The 12,057-nt window shown below is 44.0% G+C and overlaps 1 long non-coding RNA gene across 2 annotated transcripts in view; it reads right to left on the bottom strand.

Moving 5' to 3' along the window:
- LOC123346194 overlaps positions 1-12,057 on the bottom strand; it is a 152,676-nt gene that overhangs the window by 103,852 nt on the left and 36,767 nt on the right. Inside the window, exon 3 of one of the 2 annotated variants that reach the window (XR_006572939.1) lies at positions 2,656-2,748. The exons of the other annotated variant lie outside the window; for it this stretch is intronic. This is a non-coding gene — a long non-coding RNA (uncharacterized LOC123346194). The remainder of the gene's footprint in view (positions 1-2,655; positions 2,749-12,057) is intronic. 2 annotated transcript variants of the gene reach the window in all.

Genomic DNA, 12,057 nt, shown 5'->3' with positions numbered 1-12,057 from the left:
TAAGCCAAATCCTGAAGACCATGCTCAATTCAGGAGTTTAGCCTGAGTGTGAAGTGCAGGACTTGACCCATTATGAATAAAACAAACACATCAACGTCCCTTGCATCATTTAAAACATTTGTATTTGCCATGTTGCTCTGATGTGGTATAGTACAGAAAGTTGCTAGCAATAATGGACAGTGCGGCTTTTCTCTTGTGTTTCAGCAAACACCAAAACCTGCTATTGCGCAAAATAAATAAATAAATAAAATAAAATCTTTGTGGTGGGGTTAAAACTGAGAGAAGTAGACTTCAGATTCAAATTGTTAGTGCAGGAATGTGAAGTGGATTCAATGTCTTTTTACCCTGAATTTATTAACTGCTATTCCTCTTTCCTGCTGAAAGAGTCAACGCAGAGGAATTAGGTCATCAGGAAGCAGCTGGGCAGCTACACAACAGAGTTCAGGAGAGAACAAACCTTCCAGCCATCATCACTTCACTGCTACCTGGAGAAACAGGCTTGGATGGCCGGTGGAGGAATGTGCAATAATGGACTTAAGTCAATGAAAACCAGCTTCCCAAGGAAATTGCTGGCGCTCAAAATAATATTAGTGGCAAAAGGTATTGCAACAATGCGGCAGGAAATCAAGTAAGATGGGAAGAAGTCCAAACTGTCCGCATAATCCTGTTCTCACACAAGTCACTGGGGCTCAGGTATTTAGGTGCCCAATTCCCACTGAAATCAGTGGAGTTTAAGTGTCTAAATACCTTTGAGAATCTGGGCCTGGGAGTTTTGCCATTGATTTCATTGAGAACAATATTGCGTTCTAAAGACCTGAACCTTCAAAGTTATAAACTCCTTCTGGGTGAAATTCATCCCTGTGCAGAGGGCCTATGAGTCTCTTAAGACCTCTCAAGACAGCTAAAGAATACATAGGCCTTGTCCTGCCCCTCTGCATAGAGTGACTTCTATTCCATCTGTCAATGCTGAGGTCCAACAACTTCCTTCAGCAGAAGATGAGGCTGTTTAGTCTCTCTTGGGATTAGACTTTATGCTAGTTAGTAGCCTGAGGCCTTTCCTGGAGTATAGAACTGAAGATTTAAAAGGAAGACAGAGAACTCTAGGGCGGTAAATAAACTGCACAGGGAACCTCTATTATGCTTTGATCAGTCTAATGACTCCAACATCAGGATATTAAATTTATAGTATCTTTCTGAGATGGGATGACCTTGTCACACATGCAGCCATGTGTGGGCTATATAATGGCATCCTTATTATCTGCAAGACACATTCCAGATCCTCTGTAAACTTATGACATATTTGATTTATAGTCCGCAGCTAGAGCTCTGCAATGAAACCCAAGGCCAAGTTAGACTTGCCCACCTTCAGTTTAGTTTCCAAGCCAAGACCCAGGTCAAGCTCTGCAAGGGTTGGAATAAAACTGGGCCAAGTTCCAAGGAACCCCAAGGCAATTTACAATGCAAATCTCAGGGTTTCACACTCAAGTGAAACAGAACTTGAAGGTTCAAGTTGAATTTCCATTGGCCAAAATCCCTGTAAATGGTGTGCTTCAAATGCCATATCTGTGCCTATTAGAGCAAGACATAATTTTATGACCAAAACAATATTTTGGGTAAAAAATATGCTGATCCAGCAACACCGAAACATTTTCCACATTTGTATTGATTTTGCCAAATTGGTTTGGTTGAAAAACAAAATTCTGAAAAGAATCAAGAGTTTGTTTCAAAGTGTTTTAATGTTTCTATTTAATTTTATTTTTGTTAATTAAAAAACCATTAAAAATGCACAAAATCGAAACAAAATGTTTCACTTCAGGTAGAAGAAAACATTTAATTCAACCCAGTCAAAACAATGTCATTTTAAAACCATGTTTCGATTCACTGAAAATATTGAAAAAAAAATTGGTTTTGGTTTGAATAGAAATAATAATTTGGTTGAATTGCCAGAAAACCAAAACATATCTGTTATTCACACAACTCTAGTTTCTATGGCCCCATGGCTGCAGTAGCAGCCACATCTACAGCTTTGCCAGAGGCGGCTCCAGGCCCCAGCACGCCAAGCGCGTGCTTGGGCGGCATGCCGCGGGGGGTGCTCTGCCGGTCACCGGGAGGGCAGCAGGCGGCTCCGGTGGACCTCCCACAGACGTCCTGCGGAGGGTCCGCTGGTCCCGCGGCTTTGGTGGACCCTCCGCAGGCACGTCTGCGGGAGGTCCACCGGAGCCGCGGGACCGGCGACCAGCAGAGCACCCCCGCGGCGTGCCACCATGCTTGGGGCGGCGAAATGGCTAGAGCCGCCCCTGAGCTTTGCACCCTGGCTCCATGTCAGGAGGAAGGATTTCTTTTCCCCAGCTCAGTGGAGGTTCACTGCGATGCAAAGGGTTGTTTGCAGGGATTAGAATTTGGCTCTGAATAGCCCAATTGTCAACAGAAATGCACAGTTTGTGTCTTGAACAACGACGTAGTTGCTTTGTGGTTTCATTTGTTTCCCTGTACCACTGTCTCACACAGATTCCCTGCCCCCAGAGTGCCTGAAGGTTGTGAGCTCATGTGGCATACATTTCTGACATATGTCTTACACTGCCATACTTAAAAGCATCAGATCAAAAGAAAAGGAAGCAGGCTGCTACACCCTTTTGTCAACTGGAATATTTCTACCTGTGATCACAGCATGGCTTCCAGTCCTTGTGAAGGCCCAAGGGAAACTGTTGCAAGACACATAATCAGTTTTGCCACCATACTCATTGTTTCCTGAAAGAAAATACACAAGAAAGATTGACTCACACCTTCTGTTGTCCGTCAGCTCAAATATTATTTCTTTTATATACACAGAGTCCTTGATGTTGCATAAACAGAAAAGAAACCCCAGCACAGAATCCCCTTCAGCTATAGTTGGGAATGTTCATATAAGGTATAGATCAAGTACTTGCCAATGTATTTTATTGCTTCTATAAGTGTTTTAGTCTTATGTCCGTTTCCCAGTGGATCTAAGATTTCACTGAAAAGTAAAAAGGGATGGGTGATGAGTTGTAACCGTCATTACAACTAAATATAGGCATTAAGTCTGAAAAGTCGGATCCGGATCCAGGTCTCAAGCTCTCCAAAGTTTAGAGATTCACCACTGGAGTTTTGGTTTCATCCATTATAAAGACAGGGGATCTTTTGCACAATTTGGATCAAAATCGGGGCTCACATTCTGAACCCCTTCAAAGATCAGGAATGTTCAAATCCAGGATTACAGAACATTTCTAACACTTTGAGCCAAACATTTGTTTTGGAGATCTCCATTTCAGAATAATGCTTGAGGCATTCGCCCTGCAATCTCCCCTCACTGAATCTTCCATGAGAGTGCGTGTCCCCAGGTCAAATCATACCCACAGGGCTGAACCGGTGGTAGGGGCAGACATATACTTGTTCATCTAGGGCAACAGATTCCCTCAAGTCTGTTCTATGTACCCAGAGAGAAGAACTCTACCATGTCTGAACTCTCTGCTAGGGGTGAGCAAACCAGCATGTATGAATGCAATAAGAGGCAACCCAGATCTTTGCCCCAAAATTTCCCCCCAACTTTTGTTGAGGTTATAAAAAGTTTAATTATCATTCCTCCCCTGTTCTGCTGCCCCCTTTATTATTTTTCATTTTCAAGCTGCGTCTGAATTATCTGGTTCCCGCAGCAAAGTTATTTTCCTAAGGTGAAATCTTGGCTCTGCTGAAGTCAATGGCAAAGCTTCCACTCAACTTCAAGAGGCCCAGGATTTCACCCTACTGTTTCCAAGGAGTACCAGAAATCTTACAAGCATAAGTATTCACATAAGATTTCCTGTCTCATGTGATAGGCCCAAGAGGTCAGAATAGTTTAGATACTTTCCAAAGCTCTTTCTGGACTTCTGAGTGCTTCTTTGAACCAATCCTCTGAACCTGTAAATGTCCATAGGCCATGACTCACCATTATTATTATTTATATGTATTACTGTAGCACCTAGGCACCCTAGTCATAGACCAGGAACCCATTGGGCTAGCCGCTATACAAACACAGAACAACAAGATGGTCCTTGCCCCAGTGAGCTTAACACCATCCAGACGCACCCCAAGGTGAAACAAAAGACAAGGTATTGAAGGAAGTAAAGAGAGGTGGATCAGGAGAAGACTGAGTGTAGTGTGTCAATTTAATATCACAGTCTCTTGGAGGACTGTATCCTACCCCTGATAACAGGATTCATAAATTCACAAGCTGAAATCCTGACCCCACTGAAGTCAATGAGAGCTTTGCCATTGACTTCAATGGCGCTGGAATTTCACCTATGCTTTTTTAAGGCCCGAAGGGGTCATTACAATCATCTAGTCTGACGTCCTGCATAATACAGGCCAGAGACCTTCACCCAGCAATTCCTGCAGTGGAGGCAATTATTCTTCCCAACTTCATAACCAAGCCCCACCAAGCCTCAGAAGGGACTACCAAAAGAGGATGTGTTAGGAAGGATGAATCAATGAAATGTGAAGTCTTTCCCGCCTATTTTTACTATAATCCTAAGAAGTGGCAGATCAGTTCACCATAATCAGAGTGTGAGTCCACTCGGGTGTTTTTGGTTGGTATACAAAATATATAAAGAAACATGCTTCTGCAGGAGTGAGATTTCACACACCAAGCCTTAGCTCAGAGCCGTGCACTTTCACAGCACAAGTGCTCAGAAACGAGAGGCTTTTGTTGGAAAGGGCTGAGGGATCCTTAGCAGCACTGAGTTTAGAGCCTCTGGAACTAATGATAGAAAGAAGAGAATTTTGCAGTTAATCTCCAGGTCTGTTTTTAAAGCATCTCTCATTTGTACCAATTAGCTATATTGTTGCATTTGAGAGAGTTAGAGATTTTTCTTCTTTTTATCTTGTTCTGTCTGTAGCTTCTTTTAAGTTTTCAGCCAGTGTGATCTTTATCGCCCTATTTCTTGTTCAGATTGCAATAATTTTTGTCATTGATGTGTAGACAGTTTCTTAACTACTCCTGTGTTGGAAATAAAAGAACCAATATTGCTTGGAAGGTTGTCTCCTGGGTCCTGCAAAGTGGAGTATTATTGAATGGTTAGGCATTAAGGATGCAAAGAAACCCCCATAAAAGCAACACATAAAACGTGAGCTATCTTCCCATTTAAATGCAAAGACAGTGCAGTGCAATCATTCAAACCCAAGGCCTTGTTAGGATTAAAGTCTGGCTCAAAAGCAAAATGGGGGTGGTTGTCACCTGAGTTTATTTTTTGTAGCCTTACTTTTTTTGGGATAATAAAATACCACCCTCAAACCAATGGGCTTGGTTTTATTTTAAAGAAAAGGGGCTTTTGACCCATCTTCTTGCATTTTCTATACCTCCAGTAGAATTATTTATTTGAAGATTCATAGATGTAAAGACCAGAAGGGACATATCATGATCATCTGGTCTGACCTCCTGCATAAGCCAGGCCAAGTGATTACTGCAAGAAACTCATAACTTCTCTTATGGACACAATGGACACAAATCAGACGTCAATTATAACATTCAAAAACCAGTTGGAGAACACTTCAACCTCCCTGGCCGCTCGATTACAGACCTAAAAGTCGCAATATTACAACAAAAAAACTTCAAAAACAGACTCCAACGAGAGACTGCTGAATTGGAATTAATTTGCAAATTGGACACCATTAAATTAGGTTTGAATAAAGACTGGGAGTGGATGGGCTATTACACAAAGTAAAACTATTTCCCCATGCTTATCTCCCCCTCCCCCCCGCCCCCAGTTCCTTATATCTCCTTGTCAAGTGCTGGAAATGAGCCATTTTCATTACCACTACAAACAGTTATTTTTCTCTTCTGCTGACAACAGCTCACCTTAACTGATCACTCTCCTTATAATGTGTATGGTAACACCCATTGTTTCATGTTCCCTGGGTATATATATATCTTCCTTCTGTATTTTCCACTACATGCATCCGATGAAGTGAGCTGTAGCCCATGAAAGCTTATGCTACAATAAATTTGTTAGTCTCTAAGGTGCCACAAGTATTCCTATTCTTTTTGTGGATACAGACTAACACGGCTACTACTCTGAAAGGCTCATAACAGATTCCAAATCACACACAGAGAGGGACATACATGCAGGCTGAGCAAGAGCTTCCCCCAGATTGATCAGATGTTCACTGTGTACTTCTTCCTCTGTTGGATTACCATAAACTGTTCCATACATTTGTCCCCAATAGTCCCAACTACCAAAGCAGAATATGCAAAGGATGGGTTCACTTGGGCGAAAGTAGGAAGTCAACCCTCCATGCCCACCCCGAAGCTCACGGAGAGTTAGTCTCAATCCTCAGTGCTTTAAACAAAGTGCGTCTATTTCTTCTAGAACGGTCTAGCAGAGAGGGTGGGAGAACTCCCCCAACATCCATGAGCTACCCACTCCCAGCCTGTCTTCCCTCTGCCCTGTCAAGCTCAGGAGAAGATGGGTGGCATTTGAAAATCACTGGTCTAAGAGGAGACATGGCAAGAGAGCTGGGGCCAGCTGTTGCCAATCAGGAACATCAACTGAACCAAGAGGGAGTGAATGCTGAGCTCTGACACCATCTCAGAAATCCCAGGAGGAGCTGTAGTATTCAAACACAGCATAGCAAGGCAAATTTCTGCATATGTCAGAGTCCCCAACCAGAGAGCAACTGACCCTTGAATATATGCAAAATGCTACGGCAAAGGAATTTTTCCAAGGTTCTTCATGTGGGAGGTGGATGGGAGTTGTTTTAGCCACCAGCTCCTAAAGAGATGGATATTAGCTCTAAACTCATACAGTGTATAGGAAACAGCATGTCACTGCAATGCCATAGGGCAGATTTCCAAAGTGCTGCCGGGTGTTTCAGCTCAGCAGATCCTTGTAACATCCTGTGGGAATTACATGACTAAAAGCCAAAGCAATGCTAAGGGAATTCAATGGTATAAATATAATCCACCATATTCACCTTAGACTTTGGTGGAATTACATATAACCAGGGTGGAACATGGAACAAAGCTTTCCAGACATGCCTAAGGAACTATTTTAAACACATTTCAGGATTCAAAGATGGTGTTTAAGAAATATCTGAAGTGTAAGTTAACAAGTATAACAATTAAAATACTGTGATGAATAACCATTAAAATACTGTACTAAATGGATGGGACGTGCCAATAAAAGGTGACAGTTGAGAACTGTGGAGGCTCTCAGTATGGAGAATGATAGTGTAAGCTTCCCCTACCTGATAGGCCCCCAACCCTGTTAGGGCTGGGAGGGTAACACAGCCTTCATGCTCCTTCAATCCTCGACCTCTCTACTGAGCTGGTACAGCTCATTTGGCTGTGACTAATCTACCATTGGAAATCAAGACAGGTTATTGTGAGCTCCTTTCTCTCCTGTGTCCTGCTACAAACTGCACTGAACACCTGACACTGATGTTTTCAGGGCCTCCGGACAGCTTCAAGCAGCAGACATGAAAGAGGCTCTGTCATGAATATAAAGGGAAGGGTGACCACCTTTCTGTATACAGTGTTATGGGGTCCCTCCTGGCCAGAGGCACAAAATCCTCTTACCTGTAAAGGGTTAAGAAGCTCAAGTAACCTGGCTGGCACCTGAGCAAATCTGGGGGCAGGGAGGCTTTGTCTGTCTGTTCTGTGTACTTGCCAGAGTCAGATCAAGGAAGCAAGCAATCCAACTCCTATAGAGTTAGTAAGTATTTAGCAAGGAAATGCGTTAGCTTACTTTTATTTGGGCTTGTGTTTTCCTTTGTGTAAGAGGGAGGTTTATCCCTGGTTTTGTAACTTTAGGGTTTTGCCTAGAGGGGAGATCCTCTGTGTTCTTGAGTCTTTTGTTATTCTGTAAAGTACTTACCATCCCAATTTTACAGAGGTAATTCTTTAACCTTTTAATTAAAATTCTTCTTTTAAGAACCTGATTGATTTTTCATTGTTTTAAGATCCAAGGGTTTGGGTCTGTGTTCACCTGTACCAATTGGTGAGGATATTATTCTCAAACCTCCCCAGGAAAGGGGGTGCAGGAACTTGGGGGGATATTTCGGGAAGGTAGGGCTCCAAGTGGCCCTCCCTAAATGTTTGTTTAAATCACTTGGTGGTGGCAGCGTTACTGAATCCAAAGTATAAGAGAGAAATTGTGCCTTGGGGAGTTTTTAACCTAAGCGGGTAGAAATAAGCTCAGAGGGTCTTTCATGCGGGTCCCCACATCTGTACCCTACAGTTCAGAGTGGGGAGAGAACCCTGACAGGCTCAAATGATCAGTATATAAGAGCAAGCAAGCACAGCAGAAAGCTAGTTCTCTCAGTGCCCCTCAGGCCCCGCCATGTATGTCAAGTGCGTAGGGAAGTTGTCTGGCCATCCTGCTGCTGGTCCTCTTTGCCCTGGCCCTGTTCCCTCATGGGAATACATTTCTCCTCCCTGCAGTCTTTCAGGGGGTGCTTATTGGCAGCTCCTATCCTCCACCTTTGCCAGGTGGGTTTGTTGCTATCTGCACAACCCATCAGGACGGAAAGTGGCTTAACCTTCAACAGCCATCTCTACCACCATGGAGCAGCTGACGTTGGAAAGCCCTCCCACTGCAGCAGCTGCTGGACTAGGACAGAGCTAGACTACATACCCATAATCCTTAGCCGCATTTCCCTATCTCCTCCTGGGAGTGGGAGGCAGGGATAGTTGGGAAAACAGGCCACTTCCTGTCCTTCAAAGATCATAGTGGAATGAGAATAGAGGCAGCTGTCCTTTCTAGTACCCCTGCAGCCCTGACAAAGCATAAAGATGGGGATGTAGCCACCCATCACTCCCTGAAGACCATAGGTGCGGGCACCTGGCTTTGAGAGAGAATGGGAAAGGGAGGGGATCAGGCAAAGGAATGGAAGGGGCAGAAGAGGTGCGTCAGGGAGGGCACAGTGGAAGGAACAAGATACCATACTTTTGGGAGATTTGCATGAACCTCCAAGTCAACCAGCACCAGCTGGTTTGTTGTCAGACACCGGTAGTAGTGACTAAAAGTAATTATTTCCCTGCATCTATCCTGCATCCTGTGTAAAATGGATTTGAAAGATTAGAGTCCAGCTCCCATTGGTCAGGTGTCTGCGGCACAAAAATCCTCACCATTATTACTGGCATTCTATAGAACCGACGGCAGCTGACCACAGGCATGGAACATGAGCTGTCCTCTGATCCCCAGTAATACCCTGCTCCTATAGGGCTGGGCACCGGGGTGCGGTGGCATGCAGGAAGCTCACAGGACTGCTGCCTATTCTGTCCCTGGTCCATATCAGCCTCTGAGGCTGTCAGCCTGGTGCATTTCTCCAGCACTAAAAAATTCCCTTTAAAATAAAGTGGTTTTGAATCAATAACCAGTTTGTCCAGCAGATACTCACAAATCTTAGGCCTCAATACTGGCCTTCCGCAAACAGGCGGTGAGGGTTTTTTTAGAGGCTTCTTATTCAGTTTGTCAATACAATATGTTAATTTGTAACAAAGGGTGAAAAATGCTGCAAGGGATTTCTATTATCTCTGCTAATATTTCACACTTTACTATTTCCCGGCATCCTTCATTATCACTAGGTTGTGTAGCAAATAATAGCTCTACCTCTCCACATTCCCCTGTCTTTATTTAATGCAGGGTTTAATACACATTAATGTTTTTGTACACAAGCGTGTCATTCATCCCAGCATCATTCCTGTCAACAAATGCAGGCTGACACTTCGGTTTGGTTCCAATTTGAACTGGAAATTGATTTAAGTTTATTCTGCTGTTTGTTTAAGGGCAATTTGATGTTGTCTATTCAGCCCCTGTGGTTTTATGTTTTGTAGCTTTTTCCAGCTATTATAATCTCAATGGCAATTAAGCAGGATTTCTATGTGCTGTGGGAAAGGATACATTTGCAATTTTCTTTCATATAGAAATGGGCCCCAATCAGATACCAGATCCAAACTACAGTGAACTTCAGATCCTAACCTAGCTCCAAGCTTTGCAGTTTGGTAGCACCTCTCCTAATAATCAGTATCTGCTTGGCCATTTATTTCATTTGAATGATAGTGAAGGAGCGCTTAGGGACAGTGCAATGGCCATCTGGATTTTCACTGCCATTATACAAAGGCCTGGTCTACACTAAGGTGGGGGATCGAACTAAGGTACGCGACTTCAGCTACGCGAATAGCTTAGCTGAAGTCGAAGTACCTTAGTTCGGGCTACTCACCCGTCCAGACGCTGCGGGATCGAAGTCCGCAGCTCCAAGGTCGACTCCACCACCGCCGTTCGCGGTGGTGGAGTTCCGGAGTCGACCGGAGCGCGTGGGGAGTTCGAACTATCGCGTCTTGATTAGACGCGATAGTTCGAACTCCGAGAAGTCGAACTCTCCACGTCGACCCGCGTGGTAAGTATAGACCTACCCAAAGAAAGAAGTGACTTCAGTACCTCAAATCCAGCAGAAAGAAACTCCAGCATTGGGTAATCCAGTTGGGAAAGATCAGAACTGCAGATGAAAAGTTAGAGGCTGGAAAAAGTTTGGCTACCTTTTCTACTCTGTATTTCTGGAATCAGGCTGGGACCAAAAACAATGAAATGCCATAAGAAAGGCAGTTCTTGAAGAATTTCCAGCTAGGCTGAAAAACGAGTTGTTGAAATATTATGTGAGAATCTGAACTCCTGCCACTTCTAGCCAATGTTTCACCCAAAGCAGTGTAGATGTGTAACGGCTGCCACACTGGGGATTAAACTGGGGACCTCCAGAGCTGAAAGCATGAACTGCTGCACTTGGGCTAAAAAGGCAACTCTCCTTAACTGTGGCTGTAACAAATTCATCTCCTCTGTGGCTTGGACACAGAAACAGGACCTATAACACACACACTCACCGGTGGGTTAGTAATAAGCACCTGGAGATACAATGCCGGCCTGCTCTGAAGTTTTCCTCTTGCACATAAACTCCCTGTGTTTGTTTCCCTTTTCTGCATGGTGGTTCAAAACCTCATATTTTAAAAACAGGGGCTTTTTTCCCTAATGGGTAAATGTGCTACTTCAGAAAATTAGGAGCTAACACAGAATCACAGAAAGGTTAGAATCATGGAATATCAGGGTTGGAAGGGACTTCAGGATGTCATCTAGTCCAACCCCCTGCTCAAAGCAGGACCAATCCCCAACACTTTCCCTGACATCTCTAACTAGAGCTAATTATGGCTCTGCCGTGCTCTATGCAAATTTTTCTCCATAAGCTTCCAATGCATTTTACTCTTACTCCTGACTTCCAAGATCACCTGCTTCCTCTGCTCTAGCATCATGTCTCACCTGGCCAGACCTGCAGTTCTTCCTTCTCTTCCTTTCAGGCCTCCAGGGGCTGCTGGCTCTACTAAGTAGTTGAATGGTTTAGTCTGAGTGTCTTTCACTAGGAGCTTATTGGTGAGTGTGAACTGTGATGGTAAATTTAAACACAGGAAGCAGTTGATGTTCAAAACGTATCTAGATTATTACTGCAGAAACAGCGAATGTAAGGCCATAACTATCTCAGACACTCCTAGTGTCTTCCCTCTTGATCTCTGACTTTCAAAAAGATGAGAAATCAGCCTCTTCCCTAGAAGCAGTTTCCCTGGACCCTGTTTTTTGACTTCAGAGGGAAATAGATCAGGCCCTCTGTGATGACTTCATCCCCAAGAATCATCCAGGGTAGACCACTGTCTTAAAAGAGACTCTTCCAGCCTCCTCTGCTGGAATCTGGTTTTTTAAATGGTGTAAGGTGGCCATTTTGCATTAGACAGCTGCAAGCTGCTCCTCCTTCCCTTTCAGATAGCATATTTAGTTCCTCTTATGTTTACCCTGCTCTCTCTGACACTGAGAACATAAGAACATAAGAAAGGCCATACCGGGTCAGACCAAAGGTCCATCTAGCCCAGTATCTGTCTACCGACAGTGGCCAATGCCAGGTGCCCCAGAGAGAGTGAACCTAACAGGCAATGATCAAGTGATCTCTCTCCTGCCATCCATCTCCATCCTCTGACGAACAGAGGCTAGGGACACCATTCCTTACCCATCCTGGCTAATAGCCATT

The sequence above is a fragment of the Mauremys mutica genome, chromosome 12 (assembly GCF_020497125.1).
Source record: "Mauremys mutica isolate MM-2020 ecotype Southern chromosome 12, ASM2049712v1, whole genome shotgun sequence".
In the NCBI taxonomy this organism is placed as follows: Eukaryota; Metazoa; Chordata; order Testudines; family Geoemydidae; genus Mauremys; species Mauremys mutica.
The sequence above is the reverse complement of the archived record's forward strand: the minus strand, read 5'-3'. Positions and strand labels throughout refer to the sequence as shown.